Below are 20,983 nucleotides of genomic sequence, written 5' to 3'. Positions count from 1 at the left end.
CCCATTCATAGAACCCCTTCTTGGGTTTCTGAGGCAGAATCATTACGGAAGTAGATTACCCAATTTAGTTCCTCCTTGGAGTCAGACTGAAGGGCTTGACTGAGGACTAATTGATTGGTCGATCCACCATAGGTCGTCAATGCACTGGTTGTCCCTTGCCAGGGGTGATGGGCTGATGTTCCCCTTTATTTCCTTCTCATGGATTCCAGGAAGGGTTAAAATGTTAACATCAGAGTAGCAAAGGGAAGGGCATCCAGGCCCTGCCAACAGTTGACATGATGGTCCGGAATGTCTTCTGAAACCCAGAAAAAGCCCCAGTGATTTCATGTGATGTCAGACCCAGCAAGCCACAGTCATGTCTATTAAGCTATGACCTAAAGCTCACTCTCACTTCCTCTGCTGGGTTCTCAAGACACTCATCATGCCTCGTGGCCAGAAGGGCAAGCTCCGTGCCCGTGAGAAATGCCAATGTGTCTGAGGCAAAACCCAGGGTCTCCAGGGTGCTCAGGCCATGGCAGAAGAGGAAGGGGGTCCCCCTCTTCCTCTCCTGCTTTGAGGGATACTCCCCAGAGCTCCTGTGTAGCTGGCATTTTGCAGGAGTCTAAGAGAGCCCCAGTTATCACCACTCTTGCTGCTCCTCTTTTATGCAAAAAATCTGATGGAGGTGCCAAGAGCCAAGATGAGGAAAGTCCCAGCCCCTCCCAGGTGCCAACCTCCACTGAGAGCCCAAGCGAAGGTGAGAATTTTGGTGGAGTTCCTGATGGAGAAAAAGCCCATAAGGAAGGCAGACATGTTGAAGATTGTCAACAAAAAGTGCAAGCTGCACTTCCCTGAGATCCTGAGGAGAACTGCTGAGTGCTTGGAGCTGGTCTTTGGTCTTGAATTGAAGGAAGCCAACACCAGTGGTGTTTCTTATGAGCTCATCAGCAAACTGGGTATCAGTAGTGCAGGGATTTTAAGTGGTGACATGGAGATGCCCAAGGCAGGGTTTCTGATGAATATCCTAGGCGTGATCTTCATGAAAGGTAACTGGGCCACTGAGGAGGAGACCTGGGAATTCCTGAATGTGTTGGGAGTCTATGCTGGGAGGCAGCACTTAATCTTTGGGGAGCCCAAGAAGCTCCTCACTAAATGTTTGGTGCAAGAAAATACCTTGAGCAATGGCAGGTGCCCAACAGTGATCCTCCATGCTATGAATTCCTGTGGGGTCCAAGAGCACATACTGAGACCACCAAGATGAAAGTCCTGGAGGTTTTGGCTAAGAGCAATGATTGCGTGCCTAGTGCCTTCCCTGATCTGTATAAGGAGGCTTTGAGAGATGAAGCAGAGAGAGCCCATGCCAAAGTTGCAGCCAGGGCTAGAAATCGTGGCATGGCCAGGGCAGGTTCCATGACAAAGTCCACCATCTCATCCCATATCCAGTAAAGTCTTGGGCAGATACTTCATTTTGCACTTGAAGTGAGCTTTCATCCTTTTAAGTAGGAGGTCAAGGTTGAGCTGCAGGGAGTAAAATGTGTATCTTCTTTTGCTCCTGTTCTACATGAGTAATTTGCATAGAAATATGTGTTTTTGGAGGATGTTTTTTAGATCTTATCTCCTTGTTACAAAGTTTATTTGCTTTATATTACAAGTTTCTGAATGACTTGGTTTACATATTGTTGTTGATCAGTTTAAGCATACTTTTGTTATTTGCAAAAACATTCACTTTTTTTTTAATGTTCCAGAATAAAATGTGATAGTAATGGTAATTTTTGTGGAAGTATGAAATACTTCCACAGTAAAATGGTTGGCATCACAAAATGGAGAAAATAAGAAAAAGAAAAATGATGATCAGTTCTGGTTACCTAGTGCCGCTCTGATGAGAAATATATGTTAAATGGGACGGCCTTAACAAACAAGAGTTTATTTTTACAATTTGGAGGCTTTAAGTCCAAGTTCAAAGTGCCAGGCTCTAGGGGCTGGGTGAAAGCCCCTCAACCTTGGGGTCCAGCTCTGCCTCCTGCTCCTGGCCCACTGGAGCTAGAGGCATTTCTTCACTCAGACAGCTGCTGGCTGCTGAGGCTGAGAAGCCCCAAGGTTGACAAGGAAAAAGGCATAGTCCCGATGTTACCAAACCACACGGCAGGCCATTAACTTAAGTCCACTGTAAGTCCCAAGGTCGGCAGAGCAGGGCAGGCTGCTGAGCAACGACATGGCTACATGCAGGGTCCAAGTGTGCCATAGGCTAGATAGAGACCATTCTCAAAACTTCTCCTTATATACAGGAAGCAGATCACATCCCAAAGGCAGCTACTCAGCTGCTCACAGTAGATTCCACCATGGAGTTCATTTCAAGTCTCATCATGGGGAATACTACATCCAAGCTGCCCAGCCACTCAACCAGGCCTAGCCAAGTTGACATAGAAACATAACCATCACATGATCCATTCTTAGATTGTGTTATGTATTTTTGCTTTGAAAATTAAAACGTGTATATGGATCTGCATCATTTATTCAACAATGTGTGATAAATTATATCAGCATAAATTAGAATCCTTGTTCACTGCCTGTTTTTCTTCTACCCAATTATTAGTTGAGCATGTGCTCTCTGGAAGACTCTCGGATAGACCTGGGTTTGCTGAAAACTAGAAGGCCTAGTTGTTGCCCATAGAAATTTAGAGTCCAGTCTGAGCTATCAGATAACTAAGAGGTTGAGATACACTCTGAGGGCTAAAGGACAAGTGAAAAGAAGGGGTGAGGAGGGGGGCTTCCACATGAGAGCAGGCGGACAAAAATGCCCTGAGGTAAGACAGTTTGGGGTTGAGGCTTTGGGAACCTGCAAGACCCTGAGTGGGAGGTCCTTTTAAATTAAGCTCCATGGAGGAGGGTCGGCTGGAGGGGTGGGTGGGTGGGGTGGTTGTGAGGGACTCAGGGCTCTCTTGTAGCCGTGGGAAGCGTGTGCATGGCCAGATAGTCCCATGATGTGTCTCAGCATTGAGATACTGAGCCTGGAATGGAGGATGGTTCTTCATAGCTGCGCTGGGATTATGGGTAAACCAAAGAGAGATGCCCACCTGGGCCTGACTGGATGGTGTTCCTGTGCTCTTGTCCCAGTGCACTTGAACACATGCACTGCATATATATATGCAGCAAGTCCTGGGAATTTCTCAGAAATAAAGTTGACACGTCCTTGAAGTCAGTCTCAAGGAGTCATTAGGCTGGGGGAGAAAGAGCCTATTCCTTTCAAAGCATTCAAATTAGGTTGTCCTGAGGTAGTAGGCATTCTTAAAGGAACTGAGTTGGTGTAGTGGGTAAGAGATTTGGCTGCTAACCGGAGGGTCAGCAGTTCAAATCCATCAGCTGCTCAGAAGGAGGAAGATGAGGTAATCTCCTTCTGCAAAGATTTATAGCCTTGGAATCCCAAGGTTATCGCTATGAGTTGTGGAGCTCCAGTAGCATAGTGGCTAAGACACTTTCCTGCTAACCAGACGGCTGGCGGTTCAAACCCACCAGCCACTCCTCGGAAGGAAGGTTGGGCAATCCTACTTCCACAGTGATACTGCCTCGGAAAACCAAGGAGGGGTCGCTATGAGTCGGGTTTGACTCGATGGCACATAACAACAAATGGCAGTGAATATTTTTTTTTAATTATTTTTCTAAAGCCTAGGAAAGGAGCTCTGGTGACACAGTGGTTAAAGCACTGTGCTACTAATCAAAATGTCGGTGGTTGGAACTTCCAGAGAACGATGAGGCTGTCTAGTTCCGAAAAGATTGGAAGTCTTGGAAAAACTATGGGGAAATTAATTTTACTCACTTCTACAGGGTTGCAATTAGTCAAAATCAACTTGATGGCAATGACTTTGGTTTTGAGTTTAAGCCTAGGAAACCCTAGGGGGTAGTTCTGCTCTGTCACATGTGGTTGGTATGAGCTGAAATCAACTCAACAACATCTAACAACAGCAAATGAGGCCTAGATTTTTAGTGGATGTGAAAAGATTGAAAATAGGACTATTTGGATAGAGGAGGGTGTGATGCCTTTGGTTCTTGACATAAATTCTAGGAGCTATGACTTGCATCCACATGACTTTCCCATAAACCAAAAAAACCAAACTCACTGCAGTCCAGCCGGGTCCGACTCATAGCGACCTTCCTTGGGTTTCCGAGATGGTATCACTACGGAAGTAGATCGCCCAACCTTCCTTCCAGGGAGTACTTGGTGGGTTTGAACCGCCAGCCTTCTGGTTAGCAGTCAAATGCCTTAGGCACTATGCCACCAGAGCTCCCATATCCAAATTAAATAACATATCCTCTGATGGAGAAAAATTCACTTAGTTTTACTTGTCAAGCAGCATTTTGTGTAATTTTGGGTATTGTTCTCCCACAACATTGCAAGTCTCTGGGGGTTGGAAATGGTTAAACACTCAACTAGTAACTGTTTACTACTAACTGAAAGGTTGTCGGTTCAAACCCACTCAGAGGTCTGATGATCTGCTTTAAAAGGGCACAGCCTTGAAAGTGTATGGAATGCAGTTGTGCTGAACACCACGGGATTGGAATGGACCTCACTGGTTTGGTTTGAATTAGTTTGAAAGCATTGCATATCCTATGATACCTACTGGATTTAAAAACAAAGTGAAAACTTCTGAGAGGGGAGGATGGTATCATGATATCATCACTAATCAAAACAACAGGATAACAAGTTTCTTTAAAGACCTAGTGCCACTCTGACAAGAAATATACCACAAATGGGATGGCCTTAACAAACAGGAGTTTATTCTTACAATTTGGAGGCTTTAAATCCAAGTTAAAAGTACCAAGCTCTAGGGGCTGTGTGAAAGCCCCTCAACCTTAGGGTCCAGTTCTGCCTCCTACTCCCGGCCCATAGGAGCTAGAGGTGTTTTTTCACTCAAACAGCTGCTGGCGGCTGAGGCTGACAAACCCTAGGTTGACAAATAAAAAGGCACAGTCCCAATGTTACCAAACCACATGGAAGACCATTAATTTAAGTCCATTGAAAGTCCCAAGGTCAGTAGAGCATGGCAGGCTGCTGAACAACAACATGGCTACATGCAGGGTCTGAGGTGCCATAAGCTAGAGGCCATTCCCCAAGGCTTCTGCTTATATACAGGAAGTAGACCACATCCCTAAGGCAGCTACTCAGCTGCTCACAGTAGATTCTACCATGGAGTTGATTACCAGTCTCATCATGGGGAATACTCCCCAGCTACCCGGCCACTCAACCAGGCCCAGCCAAGTTGACACACAAAATGAACTACCACAATGATATCATCACTAATCAAAATAAGATGATAGCAGGCTTCTTTAAAGACTCAGTATTTGACAAGCACTCTGTCAAGTGCTTTGTATGTATTACTTACATTCCAAGGTCCTAGGAGATAGGGCTTATCAGTCCCACTTTGCAGATGAAGAACTCGAAGTATCCCAGATACACACAGCTGGTGTGAATTCCTTTAAAACTCACATTGTTGGACTCCTTCATGCCTGCGTCAGACCTTTGAATTCACTTTTCTGGTCACTACTCCAAAACGAGGAGCTCTGGTGGCATAGTGCTTAAGGCACTTGACTGCTGACCAGAAGCCTGGAGGTTCAAACCCACCAGCCACTCCTCGGCAGGAAGTTTAAGCAATCTACTTCCGTAATGATACCACCTCGGAAACCCAAGGAGAGGTCGCTATGAGTCGGGTCTGACTCGACGGCACATAACAACAACAACAACAACAACACTCCAAAACGTATCTCAGGTGATCAAGAGAAGGACTTTGTGCCCAATTCCTGCACAGGAATACATAGCCAGTGTTGTAAGAATAAGACAAGAAATGAGAGGCACGAACAAAGAATAGAAAGAGATAATGGTCAGTGCCAGTATGATCCGGTGCATATGCAATGTCAGATAACCACTAAAGGTCCAGGGCTAACAATATGATCAGGGAGAGCCCGGCCAGTGGAGGTAAATCCCTTAAAACAGCATTCACATAAGAAAAGTCTGGCTGATGAAGAGAAGAAATAGATCAGTATGCACTTTCCTTCCACTTCACACCTGTCCTGGGCCCTGGCCTTGGGCTACAGCTTCCCCAGCTCACATCATTCCTGGGATGTTGATGTTGTTTGGTGACATCTAATCAATTCCAATTCATAGCCACCCTATAGGACAGAGTAGAACTGCCCCATAAGGTTTCCCAGGCTGTAATCTTTGCTGAAGCAGAACTCCAGGTCTTTCATGTGTGGAGTCACTGGGTGCGTTGGAACTGCCAACTTTTCAGTTATCAGATGAGCACTTAACCATTGTGATACAGGGTTCCTTGTTCCTGAGAAACAAACCCCTTTTCTGCAAAGTTTGCATCAGGGAAACTGCTCAAAAGTTTGCAGGGGAGAAGCAATTCCCAATAAACCCTTAATGAAAGAGACAGAAACCAAGATAGGACAGCCCATGAAGGAGGATGATGGAGACCAACGACCCAGAATATATAGGATTATATAGAGACAAACTCACACCCGCTCTCAAACTTAGATGGCCCCAGACAGGGCTGAGGCGAACCATCCCTCACGTACTTTTCAGGGGTCTCTGGTGGCATCGTGCCTAAGGCACTTGACTGCTAACCAGCACGTTGGTGATTCAAACCCTCCAGCCACTCCTCGGAAGGAATATTGGGCAATCTACTTCCATAGTGATACCGCCTCAGAAACCCAAGGATGGGTCACTATGACTCGGAAACAACTCAACGGCATATAATAACAATGACAACAACAGGGGCATAAGGCTTTGGTCCTTAGATCGAGGGTCCCAGGGCTTAAATCAAGGTGAAGACCCCGAGTGAATACTGAAAGCCCCAGAACACTGGGTGCCCCATAGAGTCACACCCCTGCAGTCAGCCCCAGGAGGCTACAAACATGGATGTCAGGCAGAGGTACCCCTTATTTCCTACTCAGGGGTAACAGAAGTGAGAGTCTTGGTTTGAGGGAGGTGGTTCTAGGTCCACAGAGGAAGGAACATCAGGCTGCTCTGGGCGTCAGATTTAGGACCCAATGTGAGGCCCTGAGTGGGACCAGCCAGCACAGGGCCGGTACCTGCTGTTGCAGCTTTCTCCTTGGGAGATCATGGGCAGGTGTCGCCACATAAGGCCACAGTTACACTTTCTGATTGGGTCTCAGGAATCCGTAAGCCTCACCATGAGGAGATCGGCCTCAGATGAAGAGAAAAGGGAGCTACAGGCCTTGTCAGCTCTCTAAGTGTGGGCCCTGGTGGGATGTAAGGGAGCCATCCACCCTAATTGGAGAGAACCACCGAGAGTCCTGCCCTGCCCCTGCTTTCAGCCCTTGTAGCCCGGGGAGGGCTGTCAGGCTGAGGGTTCCTCTCACTTCTGTGGGTCAGGTGTATGGGGCAGTCCCCATTCAGTTAAAGAGAGGCCTTCCATGCTACCAGGAGGCAAGGTGAGGAGCCTGGATGAGGACTCAGGCCTCCAAGCAACCCAGGACAGAAAGGGCCCCACTGTACTGTCAGCCAGAGCTGTCCCCTTACTTCCTGCCTGTGATTTCTAGGGAGTTTCTTTGAGATGTCAAGTCCAGAGCAGAAAAAGAGAGGGAGCCCAATCCCAACCAATAGTTGATATGACGGCCCTGAAGGTGAACTGAGAAGACTTCCTTGTCCTAGAACAGACGGTCTCTACTGCCATCCCCTGCTGTCATCCTTGTAAGACCAGGCAGGGCTGGCAGCCTATAACTTAAGGCACACTCTAACTTTCTCTACAAGGCTCTCAGGGGATAGGTTGAGCAGGAGAACAAGGGCTTTCTGAGTTCCTAGGTGTTGCAAATGGTTTGCACTTGACTACTAACTTTCAGATTGGCAGTTCAAATGCACCCAGAGACACTGTGCGAGAAGGGACTGGTAATCTGCTTCCGTGACGATTTTAGCCAAGAAAATGCTATGGAGCTTTTCTCCTGTGTAACACATGAGTTCCCTATGCTTCAGAATCAACTCCATGGCAAGGCTTTTCTTGACATGCTCCTAGAGCAGTTATTTCAAGGAAACCTGCAGAAACAGCCTTTGTTAGGGTCCAGGCAGTATCTCTCTGATGAAAGTGTGCACATTCCTTCAGCCTGTCCCCTCCAGTGGGGCCACATCACCTGTCATCCTTACACACTCCTTCCTGCTATTCTTCACCAGAGTCATCATGCCTCAAGGTCAGAAGGGTAAGCTGTCTGCTTGTGAGAAATGGTGCCAGGCCCAAGAACAGACCCAGGGTTTCAGGAGTGCTCAAGCCACTACAGCAATGGAAGAATCATTCCCTTCCACTTCCTCTCCCATTTTGGGGTCTAATCCCCAGGATTCTCCTGCTGCTGGCATTCTCCAGGTCCTCAGAGGGCCCACCCCCCACTGCTCCTTCTGTAGCTTTCATGCAAAAGATCTGATGAAGGTGCCAAGAGCCAACATGAGAAATGTTAACGTTCATTTCAGGCCCTGATCCACTGAGAACTCATGAAAAAAACTCTCTAACTAGGAAGGGATAAAATAAAAGAGCCCATTGCACAGGCACACATGCTGATGATTGTCTACAAAAGCTACAAACAGCACCTCCCTGAGATGAGGAGAACCTCTGAGCACATGGAGCAGGTCTTTGGCCTTGAATAGAAGGAATTCAGCCCCAGCAGTAACATTTCTATGACCTCGTCTGCAAACTAGACTTCACCAACCATGGCAGTGTTGGCAATGGGATGTCTCCTGATGACTGTTGAGTGTGGTATTCATGAAGAGTAAATATGTCACTGAGAAGGATATCTGGGACTTTCTGAATACCTTGGGAGTGCACCTGACCCAAACCATGGATGCTTAATTGCTTTGTATGTATGAAAAATTTGACAATGAATAAGGGTGATCAAAGAAGAATTCATACATATGAATTATGAGATTTGGCAAAGAATACAGAATATACCGTGGACAGCCAGATGAGTGAACAAATCTGTCTTAACGATGTACAGCAAGCATGCTCCTTGGAGGTGAGGAAATGGGGATGGTCAGACTTTGTCTCACTTATTTTGGACATGTTATCAGGAAGGATCAGTTCCCGGAGAAAGACATCATGCTTGTTAGAAGGTCAGTGAAAAAAGAGAAAGACCTCAATGAGACGGACTGATACAGTGACTGCCACACTGGGCTCAAACATAGCAAGGATTGTGAAGATGGCACTGGACAGGGTGACATTTCGTTCTCTCATACATAAGGTCTCTATGAGTCACTGTTAGTGCCATTTGAGTAGGACTTTAAAAATATTTTAAGAAAACAAAAGATTTCATTAGTAAAGTTTTTGGGCTTAAGAAAAGAGATATGTGAAGTGACATGTGATCAACTCTTCACATCCTTAATACTCTTCATTTTTTATTTGGTAAAATTAAAAGATACATACTTGGTGTTGTGATTTCTTGGCCACAGCCAGCTACCCTGAGGGAGTGAGTAGTTAGACCTCTGGGCTTGGGAATGTGGTCCCAGGGGACTTCAAGCTCAGTTGGCATAATATACTACACAAAAACATTTTTCCACATCCTACTTTGGCAAGTAGCAACTGGGATCTTAAAAGCTTGCAAGTGGCCATCTAGATGCAATGACTGGTCTCTCCTCATCCAGAGCAAAGAAGAACGAAGAAAACCAAAAACACATGGGAAAAATGAATCCAATGGACTGGTAGACGATGCAATCCTCAGCCTATGTTACCATGAGACCAGAAGAACTAGATGGTGCCCAGCTACCACTGTCAACCACTCGGAGATCCTGGATGGAGTGTAGGAGATCCTGGATGGAGTGGGAGAACGATGTGGAACAAAACTCAAAATTATTAAAAAAAAAAAAAAAAAATCAGGTTTGCTGGTCTGCTAGAGCCTGGTGAAACTCCTGAGACTATGGCCCCTAGCTGCCATGCAGGTCTGGAACTGAACTCATTCCTGTAGCTTCCAGCCAAATAAAAGACCAGTATATGGGCTGAACATTTACAACAGGTAGATACACTTCTTGGAGAGATCAATCATGGGAGAACAGAAGGGCAGTGTATGCACGGGGAGATCACTAGGGGGGCAGGAGTGCATGGGAGGGGAGGACACAGGGAAGAGGTAACTATGGGGAGGAAGTGGGAAGAGAGGTGTTACATCATGCGAAATTGCAGCCAATGTCATGAGACAAAATGTGTATGAACTGCTATATGGAAATGAATTTGCACTGTAAAGTTTCACCCAAATCATAATAAAAATTTTAAAAAGATATATACTGGGATTTGCTTAGCTTAACCAATAATGTAGGAGGAAATAAATGACAATAAATTGGATACCATGTTCATTGGTTCATTTATTCTCTAAACAATGAGAATCTGACCTTTGGAAAACACCATGCTATCGGTGAAGATGTTACAATTTTTGTTACAGAATCTAATTGAGGTTGGTGTGGTATCATGGTAATTCATAGGAGTGAGGAGGTGATGATCAAGGTGAAAGCAATTAAGATGTGTAAATGTGTTTGGGCATTTGGGAAACTTCAGTTCTTCAGTAGACTTAAGATCACGTTTAGCTAAGTGGTGGGTGAGGTCAGGCTGTGGGAGCGGAGAACAGGTGCCAGACTCTCACATAGTGTCTCGGAGTTGACAGACTAAAGACAGGAATGCAACAGGGCTCTTAGCAATTACTTTTGCATCCAGGACAAATTAGGGAGAACCTTTCCACTGGGGGAGGCAAGGTAGATGTTCCACGTACTAGTCCCAGGGATTTAATCACAGTTGGTCAAGTAACAGATTTGAGATACTGCACACGCATGATGCTTTCCCTTTAACAAAAAAAGAAAAAAAAGGAAAGATGACTCAAAAACCAAACCAAACTCACTGCCTTTGAGATGATTCTGACTCCGAGTGACCCTCTTTGGATTACCAGGGCTGTAAATCTTTGTGGAAGCAGAATGTCTCATCTTCCTTCCAGAGAGAAGTTGGTGGGCTTGACTCAGTGACCTTTTGGCTAGCAGCCAAATGCCTTAACCACTGCACCACCAGAGCTCCTTGAGGATGATTCAGAGAGTGGAATAAAGAAGCCATAGGTTTTGGTGATGGCCAGAATAACTCTGAGGCTTTGAAATTTAATCAATGAACTGACCACTTTTGCTCAGTGGGATGCAGATCACCTATTGGGCAGGGACTCCCACCAGCCACTCCTCAGAAGGAAGATGAGGCAATCTACTTCCATCGTGATACTGCCTCAGAAACCCAAGGAGGGGTCGCTGTGAGTCGGATCCGACTCGAGGGCACACAACAACAACAACATTCTTAACAGAAGAGTCTATAGTTGTTATCCAATGCCTCTCCTACAATTGTGGATTGAGTGGGTTGGGACACACAAATAACTTGTCTCTTGTTTCACTGCTCCAGAAATAGAATACTGTGCCCACTCAGTATACTTAAGGAACTATAGCTAAGAGCCTCATTATATGTCCATGAACTTAATTTAGATGATGAGATTTGAATTTTGAGCTGATGTAATTTGATCAGAATTTTAAGAGCTCTTGGGAGAAGGGAGGAGTTCTGGTGGTGCAATGGTTAAAGCATTTGGCTGCTAACCAAATGATCAGTTGCTTGAACCCACCAGCCACACTCTGCCAGAGAAAGATGAGGAAGTCTGCTTCTGTAAGGATTACAGCCTTGGAAACCATATGGGACAGTTCTACTCTGTTGTAAAGGGTCACTATGAGTTGGCATCAACTCAATGGTAGTGGGTTGGGTTTGGTTTGCTTTTGGGAGATAGGTAGTATATTTTGCTTAAGGTAGGGACAAGAATCTATGGTGGCCAGAGGGCAGACTGTAGCACTCAGAATCATATGTGGTCTCCCATGATCTTCACCTCTGGTGACTTGCTTCTGAACAATATATGGGATTTCACTCAAGTATTACATGACATATTATTAAGTCAAAGGTGAGATGGTACCACTTTAATTATATATTTATGTAAGGCACTGTGTTGGTATCAGATATGCTCTTTCTTCTCCTGCTGGCTTTGAAGAAGAAACTTTCAATGTTTTGAATTGTCTATTGTGGAGAGCATGCAGCATGGGATAGCAGGTTCTGTCTAGGAGCTGAGGATGACCTCTAACCAACAGCCACCAACCTCCCCCCAAAGAAAGACCAGCTTAGTGTTACTCAGTCATATAGAGAAGAAGAAATGAATCATGCAGACAAACTGGGTCCTCTTGAAAGTGCAATTCTCTCCACTTGAGCTTTCAGACGAGACCATAGCCCAGCTTACATCCTGATGGCAACCAGGTGAGACTCTAAGGCAGAAACCTCTGTTGAACTCTTCTTGGACTCGGTACTCAGAAACTAGGAAATGATAAATTTGTGTTTAATTAACCTGCTAAATTTGTGGTAATTTCTTATACAGAAAAGTTATGCAGGAGGAGTAATCTACTACATATACTCAGATATTAACTCTTCCTTTTACCCTTTCCTCATTCTTTATGTTCCAATTTCCCAAACCCAAACTTGCTATCTGGTAACAGGCAGAACTGCATTAATGAAAGGTGAGAATACTTTGTAGTTCCTCACTCCTGTCAAGGGTACGGGGCTGCAGGAAAGGAGTACATGCAGATGAGATGGGGGAGGCCTTGTTCAGGGCTGCAAAGTACCCCTGCTTGACGGGGTGATGAAGATCTCACCCATCCGCCTCCAAGTTTCCCTCAGTTTATGATCCTGTGGACATTTCTGGATGGCCACTAGATGCCATTTAGCTGGTGGAGAGTCCTTATTTAGACACCCAGAGTTTCTTCCTTCTCCCTTTCTGCATCAGATGGTTTCTCCTTCAATGGCTACATCTTCTCTCTGGCTGTAGCTACCATCAGACTGGTCCTCTATGGTTAGAGATACTTTGAATCCCATCTCTAGTCTCCAGGAATACTGGCTCCTCTCTATTTTCCTCTTGCCTATGGGTGGGAGGGACTTCCTCCAATTGATGAGTATCGTTTTGCCCTTCTTTCCCCTGATTGGTTTTTCTCTCACTTGAATAGTTGTTTCCTGTTTTCAATTAGCTCTGTTATATAGTTAAAGTAATTTCTGTTTTCCAGGATAATACCTGAACGTTGTACTCTGCCAATTCTACTGATTGGTTTTCTCAGGTGAAATGCTCTTTTTATTCCTGGGAAAATGCAGCTTTCTCTCTAGAAGTTCAGTGTGTTCATGTTCCTTCTATTATTAATAAGCAAAACATTATAAAACCACACACCCTGGAACTCTGACACCCTCTAGATAACTCTGTGTTCCTCTCCTCAAACATAATTGTTTGCACCCACTGGAGCTTGTAAGATTTTTATTACTCTCTCTCTCTCTCTCTCTCTCTCTCTCTCTCTCTCTCTCTCTATATATATATATATATATATATGTGTGTGTGTATATATATATATACATATACTTATATATCCATATTTAATCATAATATAATATAAACATATATTCAACTTCTGAATATCTTGAGCATTAAAATAAAGGTTTATAGCACCACCTGTGGAAAATAGCCCAAGTATTTCTCAAAGATATATCTACATACTTAAAGATATTTATTAGAAAAGAATGTTTAAAACATCCAACTGATTCATGAAGCTCACGAAAGATTTGTGTATAAAACACTAAGAATTAGAAGGTAGGAAATAATAAAGATAAAGGCAGAATTCAGAGAAAAGAGAGCCAACTAATGAAGTTCAGTTTTTTGGAAAAATTTATACGACTGTTTTATAAATACTTGTTGTTGTTGTTCTTGTTATGTGCAGTCGATTCGGCCCCGACTCATAGCGACCCCTCCTTGGGTTTCCGAGGCAGTATCACTACGGAAGTAGGATTGCCCCACCTTCCTTCCGAGGAGTGGCTGGTGGGTTTGAACCGCCAACCTTCTGGTTAGCAGTCAAGTGCTTTTAGCCACTATGCTACCAGAGCTCCTTATAAATACTAGCAATTATAAAAGAAAGAAACAGAAATAAGTGATATCATGTAAGTCACATAGTGCAAAATACCCATTGCCATTGCGTCAATTCAGACCCATAGTGACCCTACAGGACAGAGCACAACTGCTCCACAGTGTTTACAAGGATGTAAATCATTATGGAAGCAGACTGCCACATCTCTCTCCCCTCTCTCCCACAGAACAGTTGGTCGGTTCAAACTGACAAACGTTCAGTCAAAAGCCAAGCATTTTAACTGCTTTCCAACCCAGACTCTTTGTGTAAAATAGAGCTGTGGAAGAAATTTCAGGAATATAAAACATTATTAATAAATTTGACCATTACATCAGGCAAGGCTGGATTACCCAGTAGGCAAGGTAAACACTGACTTACCCAGGCTTACTTACCAGTATTTAGCGTACAATACAAGATACAGATTGAATTTCCAATGTTAAATGTACATGGCTCTAATAGTTTAAAGTCCCGAGGACAAACCAAACCTATGTTTTTTTTTTTTTTTTTTTGCATTGGTCCAAATTGATAGTTTATTTTAACAGTGACTTCAATCTCCATGAATAACAATCTTTGTCTATCCATTCTGGGACTGGAGAAAACTTCCATCCCAATGTTAATTGTGTGACATTGGATTTGTCTTCCACAGTCATTGCCCATAAAGGCCAGATTTTCATTACCCCATTCATTATAAACCAAAATACCAAAATCCACTGCAATTGAGTCAATTCTGACTCTTAGCAACCCCTCATTGGGCTTCTGAGGTGTTATCTCTGTGGAAGTCGATTGCCCATTCTTCCTTCCGAGGAGTGGCTGATGGGTTTGAACCACCAGCCTTCTGGTTAGCAGTCAAATGCTTTAGACACTATGCTACCAGACCTCCCATTAATTATATACTTTTTATTTTCCCTATACCATCCTTCTTTTTCTCCAGAATTGACATAGTCCTAGCACCTAATGCTTCCTTTAACTATGCACAGCCCTGTAAATCTGACCTAGAGATGACATCTTGGGATTGGTTTATAGCAAATTGCAGCTGGAATACACCAGTGAGAGCCTCTGAGAGCTTTGTAGGATTTTGTTATTGTTGTTTCAGCATTAAACAGACCAAACAGGTCAATTCTAAGTTTTATCAAGTATTGTGTTTGTTTTCTAGTAAAACGTGATTCTTACACCACCAGTGTTCCCATTAAAGTAATTGAAAACAGCCACTATTATGAATAGGAGGGTATCTGGGTGGCACAGTGAAGTGCTCAGCTAGTCACTGAAAGGTAGGTGGTTCAAACCCACCCAGAGACACCTCAGAAGAAAGGCCTGGTGATCTACTTCCAAAAGGTCATAGCCATTGAAAACCCTATTCTGAAACACATGGGGTCACCATCAGTCTAAAATGACTTGAGGAAAACTAGGGGTATGAATAGGACAGCAAAACCGTCTAAGACAACAGTAATAGTTATCATTTCAGTAGAATGTCTCCATTCATTTGTGTTTGCTACTACTATGAGTTACTCCAGAAAACTTGTTTCACATGCCTTGCAGTAATAATGAATCCATTGGATTTGTCCTTGACTTTGATAGTCATGTAACAGCCACACTAAAAAAAAAAGGGTCCCTACTAGCACAATGACAGCCTGTTTTTCCTCCAGAAAATTTTTTTAAAAAAACCTATTTTGTGCATTGAGTGAAAGTTTGCAGCATAAATTGGTTTTCCAGTCAACAATTCACACGCATTTTGTTTGCAATCCATGAGTGTCACAGCACTCTTCTCACTTCCTTCCTGTGTTTCCCCTTCCCATTTGTCCTCTTTCCAATCCCTTCCTGCCTTCTAAGGTCTATCCTTGGGCAAAAGCTGCTCTTTTGATCTCATATGGAAGATTGTCCTAAGGAGTAAATCAGTGTTTATCTTATAGGCTGGTCTATTGCTTGGCTGACAATTGAGCCACAGGGGTAAGTTCAGTTGAGATTTGAAAGGTAACTAAGGGCCATAAGTTCAGGGGTTTCAGTCTCTATCAGACAAGTAAGCCTGGTCTCTTTTATTGTTTTGAGTTTTGTTTCACATTTTTCTCTGTCCAGGATCTTTTATTGTGATCCCTTTCAGAAAGCTTAGAAGTGGTAGTCATGCACCATTTAGTTCTTCTGGTCTCAAGGTCCAGGAGATTGAGATTTGAGTGGTCTATAGTCCTTTCTGGGAGCTCTGGTAGCGTGGTGCCTAAGGCACTTGACTGCTAACCAGAAGGCTGGCGGTTCAAACCCACCAGCCACTCCTCAGAAGGAAGATGGAGCAATCTACTTCTACTACAATCTACTACAATCTACTAGTGATACTACCTTGGAAACCCAAGGAGAGGTCACTATGAGTTGAGTCTGACTCAATGGCACATAACAACAGCACAACGACAATTAGTCCTGTGTACTAATTGTTCCTATGCATATTTCTATTGCTTTAGTATTTGCTAAATATTTGTGCTCATCCACTTTTTTATTTTGATGTGAAGGTTTATCATTTTTCTTTGAGGTTACCCTGTGATTTATAATTTTCTTCCCAAGTTTAGAACAGTCTGTTCTATCTTGTAGTTGTCTTGACATCCCTACCATCTAGAAGTTCTGTAAGGACACAGTTGTTTTCCTCTTTTTGGTTTGTAGTTGTCCTCATTTGTCAATTGATGTCTCTGGTTCCCTGTTTACAATCTTCTAGGCTTATTAACTTTGGATACTTCCATAGCTGGTTGGTTTCTGGGTTATATCATCATGTGTGTTGATGGTCAGTTGTTGTTGTCTGTTATTGCTTCTCTGTCCAAAGAGGACCCTTTAGCATATCTTGTAATGCTGGTCTGGTTTTAACAAATTCCCTTAATTTCTGCTTATCTGGAAATGTCCTACTTTCACCCTCATATTAGAGGGACAAATTTGCAGGGTACATAATTCTTGGTTGGAAATTTTTCTCTTTTAGAGTTTTATATATACCATCTCAATGTCTTCTCACCTGCATGGTTTCTGCCAAGAAATCCAAGCTTAGTGTTATTGGTTGCCCCTTGTAGGTAACTTTTCATTTTTTCCATGCTGCTCTCATGATTCTTTCTTTGTCTTTGGTTTTGGTGAGTTTGATAATGATATGTCTGGGTGATGTTCTTTTGGGGTCTATCCTGTTTGGGATTTGTTGGACTTCCTGATTGGATATATTTTCATCTTTCATCATATCAGTGAAGTTCTCTTCCAACAAATCTTGGACAATTTTCTCAGTGGTTTTCTTTTTGTCTTCCTGTTCTGGAATTCCAATGACATGTAGATTATTCCTTTTGTTGGTATCCCATGTGAAACTTGTTCTTGTGTTGTTGTTGTTTGCCGTCGAGTCAAACCCGACTCATAGCGACCCCTCCTTGGGTTTCCGAGGCAGTATCACTACGGAAGTAGGATTGCCCAACCTTCCTTCCGAGGAGTGGCTGGTGGGTTTGAACCGCCAGCCGTCTGGTTAGCAGGCGAGTGTCTTAGCCATTATGCTACGAGAGCTCCCATGTGAACCTTAGGCTTTCTTTATTTTGGTTTGATCTTTTTTCTGATTGATCCCTTTCCAAAGAACTATTCAGGTATTTGTCTTCAGTGTCATTACTTCTGTCTTCCATTGCACCAATTCTACTCCTTTGCCCTTTCAATGTGTTATCTATTTCTGAAAATTTAGTGTTCATCTTCTGGATTTCTACCTGTAGATTTAGAATCATTTCTAATTTTACATTTATTTTGTCATTTTGTTCTTGTATTTTCTTCCAAAATCCTTCTAGGGTTTTGTCTGTGTTTTCCTCGATCTGTCTCTCAATCCTTTGAAGATACCTAAATATAATTCTTTTGAATTATTTATCAGGGAGTTCCACTGCTGTGTCTTTCTCAGGGATGTGTTTTGGCTCTGTATCCTGATCCCTTGTTTCTCCTGTTTATCTTGCTTCTTTATTTGGACTGTGATGCTCTCTTGCCTCTGAGGCATTGTGACGTTTTTGTCTTTATATTTAATTGGTGATTGTATGTCGGAGTAACTTGCCCACAATTTTCATGGTTTTTTTTTTATTTGTATGTTATCTACACAAGCAGGGTATGTGCCATGCTCCTCTATTCACTATTTGACAGCACTTATACACTCACCACCTGTCTCCTTTCCTCTTGTCAGCCTCTTGTATGTCCTTGCCAACCTTGGCAAACAGACCCTATTCTTAGGTCCCTGGAATCTGAATAAGAATGCTGTCACCTTAAATCCAAAATGGTCACCACTTGTAAACATTCAAAATGGCTGCATCCTCCGTCACTTTAAATATCCCAAATAGCTGCTGCGTATAAACAATCAAAATGGCTGCACCCTCCGGACAGCGGAAAGTCAACAGCTTAGGTTGTCTCTCTCCTTGCTACTTCCTTCCTAGTCATAGGCCACCAGCACAATCATCCCTGCAGCCCTTGGTGACCGGGGTGGATCTTTAAGTCAATTATCAGGTCCCAACACCACTTGGAAATATTCAGGCTGTTGGTCCCGTCAGAGTAGCTGACAGTCCTGAGCTCCGGCCGTCTCCATACTCACTGTTTTCTTTCAGGTTTTTCCACTACTTGGTACCTAATCCACTTCAGTATAGCTCCTTTCAAGGCTCAGGGCTCCAGGATTATTTTCTGTATCTCTGTCAATTGATTTTTCTGTTCTTTGTTGAAGAGGGTCTGTGTCGCTTGTCTGCCTATTCCTCCATCTGACTGGAAGTCTCAATTCATCTTTTGAGCCTGTTTCTGTGCATCTTTGATTTCCTTCACTCTTCATTGCTTTGGAAGGAAAGAGACCAATACTTGCACCCTAGATGGCCGCTCACTGGCCTTTAAGATCCAAATCATTAGTCACCACAGTAGGATAACAGTGGAACATTGTCTTTATAAAATATGTTATGCCAATTGAGTTAGCTGTCCCCAGAGACTGTGGTCATAAGCCCACAGGCCCAGTGAGGTTTTACCTCCAGGTGTTTGGTTATGACTAAGAAATTTTCATAACTTGTGCTTTGAGTGAAAGTTTAAAAGAAAATTGGTTTTCCATTCAACAATTTGTACCCATTTTGTTTGATAACATTGATTTCAGTCCCTCAAATGTAACAACACTCTTCCCACTTTCTCCCTGTGTTTCTTGATTCCATTCATCCTTCTTTCCAATTCCTTCCTGTCTTCTGAGCTTCGATATTCTGCTATATACATGGGCATATTTACTCCACAAACAAATACATATGTAGAAATATCATCTGCCAAACTATATGTGGTGGTGGGTGTAATCCTGCTCACCTACACATACCTGTCAGCTTGCTTATCTGCTGATAGATACACTCATAGATTACTGCTTGTTATTACTAAAATGAAATGTCCAAGAAACACTTGAAAAATGCTTGTGATCTTTAGCCATGAGAGAGATGCATAACAGAACAGCAATGAGATATCATCTCACTTTGACAATAAAAGCACAGTACAATAAGACAGAAAAATAGCAAATGCTGGCAAGGGTGTGGACAGATTGGAATTCTCACACACTGTTGGTGGGAGTGTAAAATTTTTAACCACTGTGGAAAATGTTATGGCACATCCTTAAAAACTTAGAAAGAGAAACACCATATGATCCAGCTATGTCATTGCTAGTATATAGTCTAAAGAGCCGTGACCTGAACAGACATATGCACAACCATATTCGTTGCAGAATTTTTCACAATAGCATATAGATGGAAACAACCTAAGTGCTCATCTATGAAGGAAAGAATACATAAAATATGGCACATACTCAGAATGGAATACCATGCAATGTTAAAGAGTCATATAGAATCCATGGAACAACTCATAATGTGGATGAACTTGGAGGACATTATGCTGAGTGAAATAACTCAATTATAAAAAGGACAAATAGTGTATGAGTCCACTATTATAAAAAGAGAAGGGAAAGTTTACATACAGAAAAACATTCATTGATGGTTACCAGTGATGGGAAGGTATGGCAGGGGAGGTTAAAGGAAATCAGTAACTAGATAAAAGACATCTACTGATTTGGCTGAAAGGAAAGGCAATATACAAATAGTGGATGACTAGCATAGTATTACTAAGGCAAAGGAAGACACAGATAGGAGCACAGGAGTTACAGACAACAAGGGAAACAATATGACATACACAACCCGCCAGAATACTTTTATGTAGAGGAAATATTTTGATCAACAGAGATGGTAGAGTTCCTTCAGCAGGTCCTTCCAGTTACTCATGACTTTATGTCTCAGGGTTCAATGGGAAAGTTACTTCCTCAATTGTAAGCATCACTCTAATTTCTAACAAGGCTAGTGGTAAAACTCTTGGCCATTTTCATGAATCTTAGCCAATGAGATTTTAAAGTTGGATTTACCTATTCTATGTGTCCAGAGTGAGGCTCATAAGAATCTTCAAACATCTTCACAATTCCTGAGTGACAAGAGAAACAAAATTCCTTCTTCTCTGTGGTTCAGTATGCTCTGGTATCCCAAAAGTGGGGATTCCCTATATTAAGGGAGCCTACATCACTGCTTTTAAAAACAGAAAGACTTCAGACCATCCAGCCATGTACCATCATAACCAGACAGGATTTCTTACTTTCTTCAGGCCTTAATTCTATGAAATCTAAGTGTCACTAGGTTCTTCATAAAATTGGTTGGGGAAGACTTCCTATATTTACTTTGGGAATAATCTGTAAAGAATTGTGATAAGAAATAACACACGCCTTTAATATGCTTTGAATAACTTCATCACTTCATCATTTTGGTATGTGTAGTAAACCAAAAAAAAAAAAAAGAAAAGACAAAATCCACTGGCATCGAGTCGATTCTGACTCATAGCAACCCCCATTGGATTCCCAAAGCAGAAAATCTGTACGGAAGTCAATTGCCCCATCTTCCTTCCATGGAGCAGCTGGGGGTTTGAACCGCCAGTCTTCTGGTTAGCAGTTAAATGCCTTAGGCACTGCATCACCAGAGCCTCTTATGTGTAGTAAAAGTCTCTAAAAATAAAACAAAC

At 43.0% G+C, this 20,983-nt stretch overlaps 1 pseudogene; it reads left to right on the top strand.

Moving 5' to 3' along the window:
* The first annotated feature begins 421 nt into the window (after positions 1 to 421).
* On the top strand, positions 422 to 1,425 carry LOC103213110 (annotated as a pseudogene).
* The last annotated feature ends 19,558 nt before the right edge of the window (positions 1,426 to 20,983 follow it).

Source organism: Orycteropus afer, unplaced genomic scaffold (assembly GCF_000298275.1).
Source record: "Orycteropus afer afer isolate SDZICR_OR568_19922 unplaced genomic scaffold, OryAfe1.0 scaffold01295, whole genome shotgun sequence".
In the NCBI taxonomy this organism is placed as follows: Eukaryota; Metazoa; Chordata; class Mammalia; order Tubulidentata; family Orycteropodidae; genus Orycteropus; species Orycteropus afer.
This window is presented reverse-complemented; position numbering and strand designations above follow the sequence as displayed.